The sequence below is a fragment of the Zosterops lateralis genome (genome assembly GCF_965231275.1).
Source record: "Zosterops lateralis genome assembly, chromosome: 1".
Lineage (NCBI taxonomy): Eukaryota > Metazoa > Chordata > Aves > Passeriformes > Zosteropidae > Zosterops > Zosterops lateralis.
In genome coordinates this window covers 107085532-107105110 of record NC_139762.1, presented here as the reverse complement: position 1 = coordinate 107105110, position 19579 = coordinate 107085532, and the positions used below count along the sequence as shown (strand labels likewise).

Sequence of the window (19579 nt, the reverse complement as noted above, 5' to 3'; positions counted from 1 at the left end):
CCTTCTGTTTCTGTATGGATTTGCATTGCCTAACACAGGGACAGTCACATAACCAGGAAGTGTAGTGGGATGTAGAAGTAGCTTCTTCTTTTTTAACTCGCAGCAAAAGGACATAAGTGCAAGCAGCACACAAGGACTATGTAGAAACATGGTAGAAGCACCTGTTGCTGCTCAAGTTCAGTTCCCTTCCTGTAGAAGATCTAAAACCCTGTTATTCTCACAAATGCAGAAGGGATGATGTTGCTTAGGTTACTCCACTGTTTGGTAGGCTTCACACTGTTCAGTCCATTTCACAGCTAAATAACAAAACCTATTTCTTCAAATACTACATCAAAATGTTGCTGGTAAAAAAGAAAAATATACATTATTTTTAACACTCCTTGGGGAAAACATATCTGGAAAAACTGTGTTTATAAATCTCCTCCATTCAAATGCAATGTAAAATTCTTTCTATTTTTCTCAAATGAAAAAAGAGCCACTGACAAAACATCTAGTGCAGGCAACTGTTGCTAGCTTTATATTTCCACACTAAGCTGCTTTTCTCAGTATTCTTGAAACAAGACTGCAGCACACATGAAGCCCATGAACTGCAGGAAGGAACTTTTTAAAAGAGGTCAAGCTGACAAGAGGGCCTTCCTGAGAAGAGCCAATGTACTTGTTTCCAGACAGGATTATAGCTAAATCAGAAATAATGCCCTTTAGCAAGTGGACACATATGATCTTCAGCCATTGGAAAACCTGCCTGTTCAAAAGCTGCAATTTTCCAAACTGTTAATATTGAAAATTATATGGAAAATCTACTGTAGTTTTCCAGAGGCTAATTATGAACAGGTGATGATTTGAGGAAAAATTCAGAAGTCAAATATTAAGCTCAGTTTGAGCTCATTAAGGTTGCTATTCAGCATCAGTAAAATATTCATAATGCACAAACATGTTGCAGTTTATATAAACCTGTTTAAAAAAAGATGACTCCAAGTAAAATGGAACAGAATTTGGTTTAATGTGTTCTCCTTTGTATGCAAATTACCTCCCAGCAGTTAATAAAGGTAAACACTGCTATCTTATTTAGATATAAGTGGCAGCCTGTAGAGGTTGTATTTATATCTAGTGAACATGATCAATGTCAAAATACATCCCTAGATCAGAGTTTGGCCTCATCAGTAGTAAACTCGGGCCTGAGTTTAGGCAGTGAAGGCTGAGGACACTGCAAACTGTGAGAAGAAAGAATAACCAGAGCCAGGGTCTCTCTCCTCTTCTGGGGACTTACTATGGAAATGTTTCATTTGCATGTGAAAAGAGATGCAGATAGTACTTCAGCGGAGCAGTTAATATGGACTTCTTTGAGTAAATCTCCATTTTATTCGTGTGCCTTTATATTTTGGGTCCCCGTGTAGAGGGAAGAACCAGGCTGCATTCCCATCTTGATATGATAGTGGACAAACTGAGGCAGCAATATCTACTCAAAAGGGCTTGCAGCTGCCCCCGTGGGCATTTACCCCATCCCACTTTAGACCACTATTTTCTGTCTTGGAGAAGAAAGTTTTACCAAACGAGCCTCCTTAAGGTAAAAAATAATATGATTTTTTACTTTATGAGAAAATATACCTTTTCTTATCTAGTGCTGACATCATTTGATAAACTCTTTGCTGGAGGTAAAATAACTGTACAAGGATATTTTTCATATTTTTAAAGGATGCTATATTGCTATTTTTCTTCACCTTTCACCATAATAGGCATTTTCTAGCTTGAAATTAAAGTTTGTTCCTTTACTGATTATTTTTCTCTGTATTATGCAGGTCGCTAATGAGTGCCAGGCTGCTGGCATGGCTTTATTTATTTATTAGAAAGAGAAGAGCAGTGAAGCATTTAAAAGTCACGTACACAGGCCATAACAATTTTTTTTTGTGTTGACACATTGTAATACAGAAATAAAGTTAGGTCACGACACAGGAGTACTGGACTTTATGTAAGGTTTTATTTCATCTGGATGGAAAACTGAAATTTCTCTTTACTATGAACTGATGAACCATGAGAACCTTTAAATTGTTGAACCAGCTTTAAGTACTTTAAAATCACTGTGCTGGAGCTGCATAACCTTAGTAAGGGTTGCAATGATCCTGTTTCATACAAGCCCAGTTGAGGAAGCCACATATGGCTGAGGGGAGTTTTTCCTCTTGTGTGCTACTAGTTTTTGGAAGAATATTAAAAATAGAATTTGAAGATGAAGCCGCGTTTCTTGGAGCATGTAAGCAGCGTGTGATTACTCTAGTTTTCCTTCTTAATTTCTGTCAGCCATTCCTTGTTAATTAACCTATCTGTTCTCCTTACGACAGAATGACAAAGCATTCGAAAATGGTGCGAGATTCCTACATGAAAAGTCCTACCGTGTTATTAGGCTCATCACTTAAAGAAAAGAGGAAAACCAAAAAGAATGCATTGGGTTGGATGTGTTTTTAAGCAAGAGAATTACTCATTCCTTAGGCTGCAGCAGCTGCCGTAGGAGAAAAGGAGATTCTTTTATTTTGTGTTACTTTCTCCAAAATGCTAAAAAACATTTCATAAAAATCTAATTGCAGATATTTTCTGGACAAGTCTGGTTCTATCCAGGGGCTTTACTGGGTAGTTTTGGCCTCGTAGCCTGGTCTTTCTCCTAAGAAATGTCAGTAAAGTCCCTGAATTAATGGACTGTGAAGTGCTTAGAAACATACCGTTTCACAAAAGTCTACAGCGAGGATGTGACACTAATGGGAGGTGACCCGTGGGTTTATGACAAAATAGTCCACTCTAACAAGAACAACAACAAATTAATACAGCTCCTATGCACAGAAGCTTTGAACAAAGCAATAAACCGCGGAGTGGGAGGCGAAGAAACGTAGAATAAGGGAAAAGTGACCAAGAATAAGATTTGTAAATGATTTGTCTATTCGCGGTTTCGTTATCTCCAGGAGAAGGCAGCTGCAAACTGCGGGATAAAGAAAATTAAAAAGGCAAGGCTCCATTGTAATTGGGTAATTGGAGGAGGAAAGTTAGCAGCATTTGGAGAGATGTCACATGAACCTAAGTGGTAAATTCCTGGATTTGCTTACACGGGTTTGTTTTCTTTTAATTTTGCTGCTTAAAAAAATTAAATATAGATAGACACATATATAAAAATGTTAAAAATGCAGTGCAACTCCTTCAATCTTTTTGCAATTCTGCATGGTTGAACATTTGAAATGAGTTTGTGTATCACCCCCAGGCATTGATTCAGACTTGATTGGGGCAAAGCAGACTCCATGTGCTTATTTTTATACACGTCATTTGGGAAGTTTTATAGCCAAGGGAACAGAAAATGTGTTGCTCCACTGCCAAATTATCCCGTATCCCTCGATCAAAACGGGAGGTGATCCTAATCAACAAGTTGTGCGACCTTAGTGCAACGGCAATGTCAGGTCAGCCCGGGAAAGTAAAGAGACAGATCTAAATACAAATAAAAAGAAAGAGAGAGACAGAAAGAAAGAAAGAAACAACCAACAATTCTTATAATTATCATCATCTGCTGCTTTTCCCTCTTCTGGCAAAGAAACACTCCATCCATTTGCAGAAATCGCCCGCGGAAACGTTACATCAAAACTAATCACAACGATTAAAATCAGCTTTTCTGTGCAAGAGGAGAGTAAAAAGCAAGTTGTAGGCTGGAATGAGACTGTTTTTTCCACCAAAAAATTCCGAAAAAAAAAAAAACCACACGCGATATATATATATGTATATATCTTTCTATATGCACGTTTCGAAGGAGATCAATTTTATGCCCGTGTGATCAGTTAATTTAATTTAACTTTTATTTCGGAGATTGATTCAGACTGGAGGTAGAGACATGAGCTAATTGTATCCTGATCCTTGCCTTGAGGGGTTTCAAAGCCCTGGAGCAACTATTCTCTGTATTTTGCTCTGTCTACCTTAGCCAAGCTATTGCATTTCTCTCTGGTGTAGCGAGGAGAGCAGACCGCTGCCGGGAGAGAGAAATATCGGAAGTGTGAGTTGGGGAGGGGGGGGAAAAGGGGAGAAAGAAGGGGGGAAGAAAAAAAAAAAAAAAGAAAAGAAAAGAAAAAGAAAAAAAAATTAAAAAAAAGGAAGGGGGTTAAAAAAAAAAAAAAAAAAAAAAAAATTAAAAAAAAGGGATACTTTGGCGGCTCCGACGTTCCAGGTAAGGGCTGCTCGGGATTGTTGTTGTTTGCAGCGGAGGGTGCGGAGCGGAGGGACTCGGGCGCCTCTCGCTTCCACGCGCATGTGCCGGGCGCTGCTCGCCCCCCGCGCTCCCCGCGCAACCCGCGCAGCGCCGCGGGGAGGCGGGCGGGCAGGAGAGCGGGGAGACGGGCACGGAAGGAGGGAAGGAAGGAGGGAAGGAGGGAAGGAGGGAGGGGGCCGCGCGGGGCGGGGGGCGCCTCCTTTCCCGCCGCCGCCATGGGGGGACTGGGGCGGCGTGTGCGGGGCGGGGGGGGGGGGGATGCGATCAATCCGAACGTGAGCCTTTCCGCGCTGGGGGGGCGCGCCCGGCATTGTTCTGCTCCCGCCGGGCTGCGGGAGGGGGCCGCCATTGTCTCTGTGTGTGTGTGTGTGTGTGCCTGTGCCAGAGCGGGAGAGAGGCTCCTTCCCCCGCCCGCGCCCCCTGCGGAGCGCCCCGCGGCTCCTTTGTTGCCGGGGCGGCCAAGGGAAGGGCGGCCCCGCCGTGCTCCCCCCGGGACCGGCAGCGCTGCCCCATCCTGGGTCCGGCCCCGCCACGGATGAGGGAGCCGGGACCGCCGGCTAAAAAAAAAAAAAAAAAAAAAAAAAAAAAAAAAAAAAAAAAAAAAAAAAAAAAAAAAAAACCAGCACTTTTATATATATTTATATGAATTTTAAAAAAAGAGGGGAAATAAAAAAGGAGGGAGAAAGCAAGCCGCCCGCCCGCCCCGCCGCCTGTTTCCAATCAGAGCGGTACAAGTTGATGTGAGCGTGCCCTGCAGGCGCCGAGCGTGCTCGGGCTGCTCGGGAGAATTAAAGATGGGCGAAACAAACGCTCCCCTCTGCCCAGCGGCGGGGGCTCCTCCCCGCCCGGCCAAAGGGGGAAAGGAGCCAGGGAAGGGAAGGGAAGGAAGGGGCAGCACCGCCCGGGGCCCGCTGCCTCCCGTCATTGTTGTTCCCGGAGGAAAGGCCGGGCTTGGAACGCAACTTTCCAGCTTCGGCTGCCCCCGAGCGCCGCGGGGGCCGGGGAAGGGGCTGGGAGCTGCGGGATGGGCAGCGGGGGGGAAACTCCGCCGTCACCTGGGGAAGTCGGTGCCTTGCGCACGCCGAGTCCGGCGGGTAAAAACAAAAGAAGGAAGAAAAAGTGTCAGGTTAATAGTTGCGGGTGGGGTTCGGCAGCCCCCGCGGAGGGATGCAGGACCCGCGGAGGGATGCAGGACCCGCGGAGGGATGCAGGACCCGCGGAGGGATGCAGGGCACGCGGAGGGATGCAGGACCCGCGGAGGGATGCAGGGCACGCGGAGGGATGCAGGACCCGCGGAGGGATGCAGGGCACGCGGAGGGATGCAGGACCCGCGGAGGGATGCAGGACCCGCGGAGGGATGCAGGGCACGCGGAGGGATGCAGGGCACGCGGAGGGATGCAGGGCACGCGGAGGGATGCAGGGCACGCGGAGGGATGCAGGGCACGCGGAGGGATGCAGGACCCGCGGAGGGATGCTCGGCCCGCAGAACTTCCCTTTACCCGTTCAAAATGACTGCGGTGATTTTGGTGTATTAATCGCGCCCGAAGCACAACACAAAGTGTTCTAGCACACGCTAGAGGTCCCTCTCAGAGCTGTCAGGGTGTTTTCAGGTTGGGTTGTTCTTCATTATTTATTTTTTTTTTTCCCCGCTTTAAGTCTTTGAACAAAACCAGCTGTCCCTTCAAATGCCAGGGCAGCCTCCCTTGTTCAATATGAAGAAACATTTGCGACTTTCTTGTCTGTGCCCTGGTTGTTTGACCATCAGTTAATAAACTGTGCTCTTGAGAAAACGAAGGTAAACGGCATTAATTTCATGCAGTGATTTATGAGTTTTGTTTGAAACAGCCTCTCACCATTTGTTGTTGAGGCCAATTCCAAATTTTGTGCTCGGTTTTCTCATGTGAATCCTCCAATGGAAGTAAATAGCATAAAACTTGAATAAGGATACCAGGCTATGGCTTGTGGTTTTTACAAGAGAAACATGCAAGCAAGCAAAAAAAGCCAAGTATTAAGGTTATAATGAGTAAATAAAGATGATGGAGGTGACTAAAAATCATTGATCCCAAGAAATTTCCATATCCAGACCGTGTTAGAGAACTAATTAGTCCCCCCAATCTTCATGTATTACAACAATATTATCACCATTTTACGGATGGAGAAACTGAGAAATAAAAAGAAGGTCACTGACTTGCCTGAAGCCATATAGCAAATAAAAGATAGATCTGGAATCAGCTAGGACAGATTTAGATCTCTTGCTGATTTGCACTGCTGTAACCATTGATTTCACTGGAATTCTTCTGGATTTAAGTCAAGTTTGGACCTTAGGTGCTCCTCTGCCCCTAAGAAACACTGACTTAATGTAAATTCCATTTTGGCCATGAGTGAATTAGATGCAAGATTTTAGGGGGGGTATTTGGTGTACATCCACTTTTGAAAGACACATTACTGTGAAACTTTAGGACTCAGTTGGCTTTTGATTATTCATAATTTTTTTTTCCCATCACAATTTCATTTGTCACCTCAGCGTAGTTCCCTAGTTGGGTTTTGATATTGTGGGGTTTTTTTAATGTACAGTTTCCTCATGTCTAGTGTAGGGTTTTTTACTGCATTCTGAGAAGCATTTCTTACTAGATGTCTCTGAATGAAACCTTCAGTTTTATGTTGGAACACCCTAAGAACACTGTAAGATTTTGCGTGAGGAAAACTCCCATTCATTCCAGATCTCGCTCAGGCAGAAATGAAAAATTGCATGAACATCGTATGCAAAAGCAGCCAGGCTTTCCCCTGTGTAGTGGAAAGGCTGCATGTAGAAGACTTGCTCACACAGGCTCTTTATTGGATTATGGTAAGTTTAGGTATGGAGAAAATGCGATGTGAAGGGAAATATTCACTGATCATAACAAATGTGTGTACATTATTCAAAGTGGGGTCTCTCACAATTAACAAAATAGCAAATCTGCCAGTCACAGTCAGATAGCATTTCACATGAGCCTAGCTGGGAAAGAATGAGAATTTCTGCTTTCTATATTCCAGCTACTTTAGAAATATTTTCAGGATACCATAAAGCAGACACAGATGTACAGAGTGTGGTTGTGGTGCTTTACTCTTCATTTATTAATGTGTGCTGGTATGTACAAACTGCCACCACTAAAGCACAACATGAAGTTCCTCCTTTTCTGTCATCAGACGAATTTAGTAAGATGCTGATACTTCAGGGAGCTGACATTGCTACCGTGAGGGTCTGACCTGACATTCTCATGTGTAGGGGAGCAGGCATAGAATTTGGGTGTAATTAAGGCTATTCCACCCCCTCCCCCCTCCAATTTGAGCTTGTATGTCTGCAATAGAAAGCATCTAGTTGGGAAGTAGCTCCACAGAGGGCATGTGGTTTAAGACCTTGCACTGGCTCCCTGGCTGAGCGGAGTTTTAAATGCCAGAGCTTTAGCCTCCTTTCTCATGTTCTGTGCAGTAAACTACTGTGCCTCACTTGCAGTACGTGTTCAACTCTTCTCTTGTTCCAGAGGAAAAATAATGTTGATCAGAAGCAAATTTTAGCGGAGATGCCTGCTGTTACTTATTTTGGATCCTTTTACGCTCTTGCAGTGGAGCCAAGTTGGATCTCCTTCCAGGAAATAAATTTAGTTAGTTGTTGTTTTTTGTTTTTTTTTTTCTGACAGAAACATAATTCTTACTCTAAATGGAATCTTTTCTGTTCGTCTGTGTTGCATTTATGTTTTCTTTTTACAGCCTGGATAAAATTCATCTCTGGTATAGTGCCATTGACTTCTGTGTTGTTTCACAAAGCATTAATTTGTTTTCTAGTGTTAAAATATAGATTTCTGTTGTCCAGCTTTCCATGGAATACAATTTTTTTAAGAAAGAAGTTTTATTTTAGAAGGAGACAAATATAAAATGTACATCTTTATTTTTATTTTGCCCACCTTTCCTAGTCCTACAGGCAGAGATCTCTTTTTTCTCTACTTCTTCGGTAAATTAAGTTGAATATGTATGCTTAGACAATGTCTATAGGCAGGAGAAGGGAGTAGCTACTATCTTCCTACCTGATAACACCTTCAAAAAATTTTGAAGTGAAAGCCATTAGCACATTCCATATTGATGATGTATGCTGTGGCTTTAATATTCTTGGGTTCTCTAATGTGTATTTTAATCATACTTTTAATCCAGAAATCAAGTAACCAACATCCCATATCCAAATGAGCCAAAGCTGATGCTGTAGAAAGTTCAGTCGTAATCCCATGTTTATGAAGTGAATGGCTCACCTGATAACCTCTTCCTGACCGCTCCTCATCTGGCTCCAACCCCCACTGGCGATGCAAGGCAGGTTTGATGTGGTTGGCAGGTTGGTGCAGACGCGGCTTTGCAGGGGGTTTGTACACAGCCAATGTCTGCGGGTGAGGGATACAAAGTTTGGAAATGCTTGCTGGGGCAAAGGGCAGCTCATCCTGACAGATTATTTAGTGGCTTTTGGTCAACAAGTCTTCCTTGCCCAGTGCACTCATGGGTAAGGAACAGCCTTTAAAAAACCCCAAAACCAAAAAAGCACCTCTAAATAGCAGGGTTGCTTGCAGATGGTAGGAGAAGGAATTCTGTCTCACACAGGTTAATGGCTCTTTCTGCTTCTCATTCTCAAACAAGACCTTTACATCTGTGGTTCTTCCCCCTTAGTCTGTGTTTATGACTCAGTTCTGCCTCAAACTTCAGGTTCAGTATAGGCATCTCTGGGTTCTCCCTTATTTTCCCTGGCGTAATTCAGGATGATTTGCAGGACAGAGTTACAGGCATGTGCATCCCATTTCTGACTCCATGACTGTGGTTCCCTCTGTCTCACAGGTTGCTGGTGTGGGAACAAAACTGTCTCCTACTGCTGTAGGACCTGACAAAGGTCCTGCCCCCTGCAGGACCTTTGTCAGACCTCACTTGTCAGCTCTCGGTTCTCACAGATGATCTCTGAAGCTGCATAGTGATTGGATCAGGCAGAAATGATGGGAGGTTGTCCCAGGGAAAATATCTCCATGAGGAAATGTTAATATTTCTGTGTAAGGCACGGGTGAAACTTAATCTATAGCACAGTGTGCATCTCCAAGTGTTGATCTTTGAGGAAGGCAAGCTCAAGCTGGAACCACAGCAAGAAGGATGACTGGGGAATGGAGACAGTCTGTCTTTTGAAAGGACATTAGAAGATGCTTGAATGTCCTTTTTAGCAATATGTAGTCTGCAAAATGATATGAAAATTCCCTGTGAAGTCACACAGGTAGTGAATCCCAGGGAGGAAAGAAGTAGCTATTCAAGCTAAATGACGATAAACATGGATATAAACTGGGCCTGTTTAGACAGTAGTTTCCCAGAACACTTTGGGGTGTATTATCTACAAGATGCAGCATTGAAAGTGAGACCTTAAATTTGGTAATACTCTGTTTTGTGCAGACCTTTGAAACCTGGGCTGCTTGGAGAATATTTCCAAAAAGGTACTTCAGTGACCTGAGTTGTGACCAATTGGCTATGATTGACTAAGGTTTTTTTTAATCAACATTTGTGTCAGTGGACAAAATACTTAGCTTTTTAAAAGAACATACACATTTATATATGTATATATATAAATATGTGTGTGTGTGTGTGTGTGTGTGTCAACAATCAATTTCCATACCCGAAAACCACTATTTATTTTGAATGTTCCTTAGACAGAAATTTGAAAAATGCCAATGACAGAAACATTTTCATGAACACTGGATTTTTCACAGAAAAAAAAAAAATCAATATCTGTTTTTATAATCAGTGAAAATAAGTTTTGTCAATGGGAGGATTTGCTCCTCACATAGGATCCTTAGTTTATTTTCATTCCAGCTGTAAAACTATTTCTCTTGTTATAGTTCTTCATTTTTTCCAAGTTGGACCTTCAATGCTTATGGTTTTCCTATGATTTATTTAGTGGCATTCGCTTTATTTTCAACACATGCTATAAGAAGGAGAGGGGAGACTTAGGAAAGATACATGAGCAAAAAGCCCTTTTTTCCTTTTCCTCACTTTCTCACAAAGGTAACTTTAAAACACCCTCTCGATCATGCAGTCACACAGTCACTAATTTGCCTGCATGGCCAGTCTGTAAATCCTGGTGGGGCAGGGCCATCTCCCCTCCTGCAGCAGAGCACTGCAGGTATTCACCAATAATAACATCTCCTGCTCTCTCAGTGAGGCCAGGAGAGCAGGGAGGGGAGGGGAGAGGATAACTCCGAATAACTGTCGGAAAACAAAGGAGCTGCCGAAGTAGCTGGAAGTTTACTTCCTAAGGGCATTTTGCCTTAAAATGGGTTTTTTCCCCTCTGTGAGCTGAAGTTGGCGGCGGCATTAGGTGGAAGAGACTCCACTCACAGAGGGAGTTCAGGTCCTTCAGCAGGATGATGGAGCTGTCAGGGAAAGGGGCCAGGGTCTAGGGAATGGAATGAAATGGGGGTCTCTAGCTAAAATACGACTCTCCCCGAGATGTACTGCGTTCTAAACAAGGCAAGTCTCACCTAGAAGTTTAGTTAAGTTGCCCTAAGAGAGATTGATGGGCCATCCCTTCAGCACAGGGGACCAGAGCTGAATAATTCACAGGTCGTTACCATTCCTGTGGCCCATTATGTACCCATTACACCAAATCTTTTCTAAACACTAAGGAGAGATAATCCAGGCGCTAAGGACCACTCACACAAGGTAAACAGACATTCCTGCCTTGCTAGCGACGGGCAGGTTTGACACCATGTATCTCTAGATTTCCTCACAGATGCGAGGAAATTAGGGAGAGCCCTGGAGACTGGTGAAAGTCCAGTGGAGGAATTCAAACAGTGTCAAAAGGGAGAGCTAGGGCAGGTAGGGCTCCATCCTGTGTGGGCAAACAAAAGGCCAGTGGGTTTATTCTAGGCATTCAGGAGATGGTCACTGACGAGATCCAGGTGGAATCTTACATGGATCTGCAGCTTGGCTCTGCAGAAGGAGGAAAGAAGCAGTGGAGGTCAAGATGGCTGCAGATATGAGCTGAGAGACATAATGAGAAAGTGCAACCTTCCATATCCTCCAGCTTTTCCTTACAGTGGCCTCTTGGTACAAAAATAGCGTGGGATTCCTGGAAGCAAAATAAGGACGTGTTTTTTGCTATTAACAGAAAAGTGAATTTCTAAGGCTGGTAATGCTGTTTTAAGGAAGAGACTTCCTGAGAAACCAGTAGGCAGGAGCATTCCTGTTTGGAAAGAACTCTGGTCAGGAATAAAGCTCTTTCTCAGGAGGCAAGGTGGTTCTTTCAGGGAAAACTGAACAATTTTCTTTAACTGAAAAATCTATATTTATTACTGGCTGTGTACAGTCTTTCCTTTTTTCCTTAGTCTTCCTCAAGTATTTGCATCAATGTCCTGAAACTGAGAGTTCCACAGGTTGCTGTGAGATAAACTGTAGAGTGATATCTTTATTAATTTATAAGCTAATGCCTTTTTTAATTCCATTAGGTGCCCTCTTGTTTTATGAAGGGCATCTGATTTCTCCTTCACACCATTCATTATTTTACATACCTCAATTCCATCATCTTTTACCGTTTTCCTTTCTAAATGAAATAGTTCTGGTTTTAATCTTTTTGTTTAGAAATACCCCCACATGTCTCTAATCTTTTTTGTTGCCTTTGGCTATCTAGTGCAGCTATCTATCACTCCCATCTTGCTTCTCACTGGATCTTTTAAAGCTAGTTTCAAAGTCATCAGCGTGAAAGAGACTGAAGAATAGTCTTGTGGTTAAAGTATATTACTGAGACCCCAAAGTTCTTCCAGATCTCCTGTCCTATGACCTTAGACTAATCACTTGGCTGCAGAGTTTCACAGTTGCCCTTTTAGTTCTAGAAAATATAATGGGGAAATCTCAAGCAAAATAAGTTAAGTGTTTCTCCATGTCTAGATGGAAATTATTCTAGATGCATAGCCATATTAAATGTAGTGCGTTTGATTGTTTTTCCACAAGGCAGCTGCATGTGTGTTGAAATTTGTAACTTCTCCCTAACTCTTTGATTGTATGGTGCTTGACTGTTTCCTATTTGTTACACTCCTCTGATATTAGGTTCCAAACATATTCAATTAAGTAATTTCTTTTTGTTATTTTATGGTGAGTTTCATATGGAAAGTATGAGTTACTAACAATTTGGGTCAAGCAGACATGACTTTCATGTATCCTTGGGGACTTGGAAAGTCAGCACAGTCCTGATGAAAGTGAAAAAGCAGGATCAAATTCTGACTTTTTACATGTAGGATACAGCCTGTTCCTGGGAGGCACAAGGTACCCCTAACTCCCACTCGTACTTCTCACATGTGGGATCTAGACCAAGGTATTGCTGGCTTGCCTCCAGTCTACACAAACTAATTATCCACAACCTGTCAAGGCTCTTACAAGGAGCATAAGACTCACCCATCTGGTTCCCTCCTCTGACGTTTTCAGCAAGGCCTGGCTGTTACATATTTCTAGCATCTCTATCACTTTCCAAAAGCCCACATCAGGTCTGGGGCACCTTACTGCCTGGCTGTGTCATTTGGTGCCTCATTTCTGGCACACAGGAGCCAGGAGTGCTCTGGATGGGTGTACATTGCTGTCACAGCCCCACACTCCAAGGACTCTCCCAAGCACACACCTTCCCAAGTGTCATCACTTGCTGCAAAAAGGTCATGGGTAAAGCAGGGGGAGGAGAGATCTATGAGGTGCCTGAACTATAAAACCTTTATTTTTAAATCTTGTGCCATAAAAGATACTAGAAAAAAATGCACTTTGATAGGATGCTATTCCAGCAGAATGACAAAAGCAGGCTGCTTAGATATTTGTAGCATAAAACTAAGGAAAACTACACTGTTCTTTAAACTGCATTTCCCCTCAGCCCCATAGCTCCTTTTTTTTTTTTTTTTTTTTTTTTTCCTTTGGCTTGATGTCCTTCTTTCCCTTTGTAAACAGATAGTCAGCTCCTGCTTTCATGAATCCCCCTGACGGCACTGTCTGCTTCTTCCACTGGAGCTCAAGCCTCTATACATATTCCTGTGCAAGCCCCAGGAAATTTGGTGCTCTTCTGGTCTCTGTGAAAAGAGGCCAGTCCTGGAAGACTCCTGATAACCCCATTCAGGTCAACAGGCTTGTTTGTGTGATTAAGGATAACACATAGAGATGCTCAGGGGTGTTGAGAGATCAAGAATGTTTGCAGCTTTAAAAAAGAAAAAGGATGGTTTGGATTTTGGTGGGGTTTGGAGTGCTTTGTTTCCCTTATGCCTTATAGCTGGCATTTTGTCATAGCCTTCTGCTCACTAGCATTTCCATTACACATGAACATGCTAAAAAAAAATTCCTGTGAGAAGTCAGTGGGCTTCATTAAATTTTCAAAGTTTAGAGCTGTGATCCTCTTTGCCCCTCTCCACGGGCAGCTGGCCCTGCCAGATTCTGATTGCTTATGTGAACACTTGATAAATCTCACCGTGGACTACATTTGCTCTTTCACCCAAGCAGTCATCACACACATTTTCCTAACACTTTAAAATTATGCCTGCCAAACATTTTCTGATGTAAAGTTAAAAGCCATCTATTACTGAAGTGATTTTTCAGCCCTTGTGGGCATGTTTTTCTTTTTTTTTTTTTTTTTTTCCCTTGTGTAGTTCAGATAGTTTCAAGCTCTTTTAAACAGGCTGCCAAGGGTCAGTTTCAAAAAAAAAAAATTCTTCTTTCATTTTCTCCTAAAAATACGGTGGTACTATTATTTTCTTTTATGCAACTCCTTTCAAAGGTGAATTCCAGTGAATGTAATGTTGTCTTACTGCCATGGCCACAGAGAATTTAATATAAAGCTGGAGATTGCTGCTTCTTCTCTGTCAGTCCTGCACTTATATCAGGAAGGAGAGTTTCCCATTGACATCAGTTACCCACAGCCAAACAGGCCCCACCCCAGTGTGCTGAAGTCTGGTGCTGCCCCCTCTGAAGTGCTCCCCACCGTGTGCAGTGGCATTTGTGCCCTGCTGTGCTCCTGAGACACCCAAACCGGTGATGTGGCTTGAAGGGTGCACAGCTCCCACCTGGCTGCCATGCTCACTCTCAGGGAAGGGAACTGGGATGGAACTGGACCAGTCATCCTGACTTGGAGCACTCCCAGGTCCCCCAGTCTAAGCTGGAGCTGTGTGGATTTGGTTGCATCTTTGCAGTCCAGTGATCTGGTGTCATTCATAGCCAGGCTCTACATGGAAACTATTTGTTTATATCAGAGTTTTGCCTGACCCTTCCCTAATTTTTCCTTCCTATATAGATCACATTCCTCCTATCAGTGTGTGAGCAGAAGGCAAGATGTCACTTCTTTCCTCCCTGATCCTCTTTCCTCCCCTTCTCAGTGCTCCAGGAATTTTCCTTTAAATGCCTCTCTTTTTCCTCTGGGTTCCAGAGCCATGCATGGTTTTTGAAACTGATTAAAGCAGTTTGTCCTACCATGGCAGAGAGATGCTAAAACAAAGCATATGTGTCTCTTGGTCTTAAATCAAGATTTTTCTTACTCTTTTTTTCCCAGTTTCTTGTTTAGCAAACATGGTTAAACAGGATCATGGTGTAAAAAAAAAAACCAAACAACAAAGCAATTCTTACCTTTCTAGAGAGCACCAGCCTGATAACACACCCAGATTTTTTCCAAAAGCCTGCTAAAGCCCTTGAACTCACTGAAGCCTGCTATAGCATCAAATGGTCTGACCAATCTGAATTTATCATTTCCTTTCAAAGTGCCTTGGCAGGACCTTTATTTGAAATTGTATTTGTTGCTTGTTTGTGTCACAACTGCACTTCATGCAGTTTCTAGAAGTGTAGAGACTTGGGTCTGGGCCAGTCCTAAATAAAGACGCTAATACACAATTACCCCCCCACACTGGTGAAACAAGAGAAATACAAAACATCATATAAAGCCTCCTGGGGTGTAGATAGAAGCCTAATAACAATATTACACTTAAACTGCACTGCAATAAAAATATAATCCTTTAAATTTCTTGCATTTGGAGGGAGGAGAGGGTTGGAAAGAAGCGCAAGGAACAAGTCAGAAGTGAAGGCATTACAGTCTTTACCCTCAACATGGAACTACTTAAGCATACCATAATTGCATCACAGAAGGTATGCATACCCCGAAACCAAAAAGGAAGCAGGAAGGCTAGAAAAAACAAACACAGCATGATGAACCAAACAGGTAACCTTCAGGAAAAGGAAATCTAGCCCTGGCTAACCCAAAAGACAGGAACGTAAACTGGCAAGGGAAAAATGAAAGACAAGGAAACAGGAGGGTTGAGGGGATATTTCAAATGCAAAGAGACACATTTCTACAAACAAACGAGAAATTTAAATATCTAAAACAGAATTAGTGAATTTCCTGGATCAAAGGGGCAGTTAAAAATGACAAGATATAATTATAGAGACTAGATCACATCCTCCCATCAGTCTTTACCAATTGAAAATACAGTCAGTCTCTAGATATTCTATTTAATTACTGTAGATGGGTGCCTGTCAAACACTGAGGTATCAGAAGAGAAACTGCAGGATTGACATGCTAAAGTAACAAACCTCCCAGAGCAGATGGCATCAATCAAGACTGATAGCTGTTAACAAAATCATGCAAGTTTCCCTTAAAAATAGGCTATTCTGCTATACCAAAGCAATGGAACACTGCATGCATTTTACTTGAAGATCAAGATCATCTCAACCAAATGAAAAAGAAAGGTTGAAATATAAGTTAGCAAACTAAAAAATCTGCTTAATGCTGAGCATGGCTGTTCCAGTAACAGTGAAACTTGTCTTTTATAGCTTCCTAAAAAAATCTTGAGGATCTCAGCGATTAGACAGAGCCATTTAATATAAATGTTTAAGGAAATTTCAGAATGTCTTTGATAATTTATCTCAGAAGATGTTGTTAAGAAAATCTAGTAATCATGAAGTGAGATGAAAATTCTGCCCTAGATCTGTTTTACAAAACAAAGCAAGTGTTGCAGCAATGAAGAATGAAAGGTTGGCAAGGCAGGCAGTAGAATCCTTTGATGAATTATCAGAACAATAAGGTGGGACATACAAATGTAACAACATTGGGAAAATTATCTGGCCCCTTGGTCACCCAGGGCAAGAGGACTCTGAAAAACTTGGGGACTCAAATAAACTGAGATGAAGGTGACATTAATTTTATTGCTTTGCTAACACAGAAAGTGCCAAATACGAGAGGAAATATTTTGTGTTCTCTGAAAACACTCTCAGGTTATGAAAAACCTCTTGAACCCTCTTATTTTCTTTGCCATGTAAGAGCAGAGCAGCAGTGGAAGGGGCAGCAGTGGTGCTTGATGTCTGAAGGCAAAGCTGGAGAGGCTCCAGGCAGCACCAGAACCTGGAGGGCAGTGAGAGAGGGCTCCCCTGACACAGCCAGGCTCCTCACCCCAGTGGACTGGTCTGGTCACCCTGTTGAACAAGAGTTAAACACAGAACAGACCCAAAAGGCACCAAAAGAGCTGATTTGTTAAGAGAAGAGATGGAGCATATCATAAAAGTAAATTATATAATTAATACAGTTGGAAAAATAAATTCAATCTTTCATTTTTCTCTGCAACAATATTAGAATTTTTTTTTTTTTTTTTGTGTAGCAGTGTTAGTTTGCAAAAAAGAAACCAGTGTTACTCCTGGAAGACTCAGCTTTTCTAAATTCTTGGCTAGAACTGGCTGCAGCATCACTCGTGCCTATTTCCATGTTTATTTCCCTGCCTTTGCATACTGAACCAGCCAGAGCAATGATCTCACAAAGATCAGAAATGCAGAAGGAAACATAAAGCCAAAAAGTCTAAAGCTGATAAGAGGAATTATATTTTGATACTAAATGGAAACTCCCTGGTGCAGGATGAACTAGATGACTTTTAATGGTCCTTTCCAACCCAAACTATTCTATGATTTGAAGATTCTATAACCGACAGCAAATATCATTCAGCCCAGCATGGGCTGGCACAGTGAGGTTCACCCAGGGTTGGTCCTTAAGAGAGAGACAGAAGAGAAGACTACAAAAATGGGACTTAGTGCCTTACAACAAAGCTGTGATCCAGTTTTAAGGAGAACTGTACTGGTTTCTTCATTTTTTTTCTATAAAAATTACTAAATTTCCTAAGCCAAAGGTTCTTTTCACTGCTCTTGTGCATTTCCTTCCCTACTCCTGCAGTGATCATGTCCTGCTGCAAAATGTGTTCACTTTGTTATGAGTTATTTGAAATTTTGTCAGTCCTGGAGTGGGCAAGAAAGAAATGGAGAGATGCTTGAATAAAGAGAAATCCTCGTTTATAGAAATGAATAGGACATGATTAAAGCAGTGAATAAGTTTCTTTCATCTCACACCAAATACAGTATTTGTAGGATGACAGGATTATGAATTTCTTGTGAATGACTGAAGTTCAAAATACTCCTATCTGTAATTTTGCAGCTAGTGGCACTTCAGGGTCCAGGAGTCACCAGAGGAAATTACAGAGAGGGAAATAATTTAGAGAAGAAACTTAAAGTTTATTATGACACAAATCACAGTAGAGAAATGGAAGATAAATTTAGTTCCAACATACAGTACATGCTTTAGTCTGCAAGCTAAGAAATAATCATATGAAACCTCTCTGCCTAACCTGATCTACAAATAAAATCCATTTAATTCCTCCACCTTTCTCTGGCAAGGAGTAAAATGGTAGATATCTTGAGGGTGATATTACCAACACTGAATATTTTTATTATCCAAAACAAAACAAGACAAAACAAAACAAAGGAGATTGTCTTTTGTTCTTCTTAATCTGTGTCCCCAGTGGATGCCTCTAAGAGAGTATTTTAGAAGAAACTGCATTTGAAAGCCCAGGATTCGACTTTGGTTTTTTATAACAGGACTGATAACCTTGGGTGCAAAATTGCCAAGCTCTGAGAGTCCCAAGATTCCAGGCTTTAAAAGCCACCAGAAAATAGAAAGCATTCAATATCTAATGCCTTCCCACAAACTCTCTTACAGAGGCTCCTAGATTAATACCTCTTGCTGTGTGTACACAAGAAGGAGGAGGAAGAAAGCGAAAACCCGCATCGCACAGTTTTCTGTTCACAAGCACAAACTGTGTAATCTCCATAGCTCGGTGCACATCTTTAAATATATTCTGGGACTAATGAATGTGGCATTCGTATCTGCCAGTCACAAAATAACAATCTGCAAGCTGCTCCGAGCATCCCCGCCTGTGCCAGGGTTTTGTGCAAGTGGTCAGAACCTCACAGGATTAGACACGCTGGACAAAAATTACTATATTTAGCTATGCATAGGGAGTTTCCCTGTTTCCGTGGTTATCTAGTTCATTTGCAAATAGATGTTCTACTGAAGGCATTTTCAAGTGCTATCAGTAATTTCTCAGTCCATAAACTGGTCAGAGAGCAGGGTAAAACTGATTTCTAAACAGAAAACACAACTACATCCCAGTAGACTGGCAAACAGAACAGCAGGAGTCACTGTCCTAGAGCAAGGAAATGAATACCAAGGTCTGCCCAGAAGTTAAAACAGAGCAGGTGGAACATTCCCTAGCCACTCACAGGGAAGGACAAGGTTGCTTGGTGCACCGTGCATTTGTGAATGGTGGAAAGATTATGAGCAGACAGTTAAACAAGGAGAAGTATTTTTGTGCTCTGTTCTGAGCAAAATGAGAGAAACAAGTTCCCAAAAGACACAGAGAGTCAGCCATAGAAGTTGTGGATTTGTTTTCACTGTGCTTAGATCCTTTCTTGTGCTATGAGGAGGTGACAGCAAAGGTTAATTCAAAATGATGATTATTTGAATAGAATAACCACAAATTAATACAATGGTAGTAATGATATTTGCCACATGTCCTGTTGCATTTTTTATCAGCAGATTTCAAAGTTTATAAAAAATAAGATGTTTTACTTTGGCTGCATTTTCCCGAGAGGGAAACTGCTGCACAAAAGATGGAGTGACCTATCCAAATTCAGCCAGGAGGCAATTGGCTGAGTCAGGAATAGAAACCAGCCCAATGAGGAAGGCATCCTAAAACAAATGGAACCAAGCAGAAATGGGAACCATGTCCCCACATTTCGGCAGTGAGAAATGCCAGCTGCTTTATTCACCATTTCTTTAGAATATTAGCACACACTTTTTTTTTTTTTTTTTTTTTTTTTTTTTTTTTTTTTTTTTTTCCCCTCTTTAAGATGAGTATTTAATTAATTACTGAACTGGCTCTGCCTTTCCTCTAGAGGATGAAAACAAACACTTAAACAAGTTTCTCCTGCCAACCCCACCCAACACCTACTCAGTTACAACAGATGAATGAGTGC

The 19579-nt window shown here is 42.1% G+C and overlaps 1 protein-coding gene across 2 annotated transcripts in view; it reads left to right on the top strand.

The window, feature by feature from the left end:
- Positions 1-3416: 3416 nt before the first annotated feature.
- Positions 3417-19579, top strand: part of KCTD1 (potassium channel tetramerization domain containing 1) — a 99473-nt gene continuing 83310 nt past the window's right edge. The window contains exon 1 of one of the 2 annotated variants that reach the window (XM_083869335.1): positions 3417-4015. The gene's annotated coding sequence lies outside the window, so the exon portion shown is untranslated. The remainder of the gene's footprint in view (positions 4016-19579) is intronic. The other variant, XM_083869336.1, reaches the window with a different exon arrangement.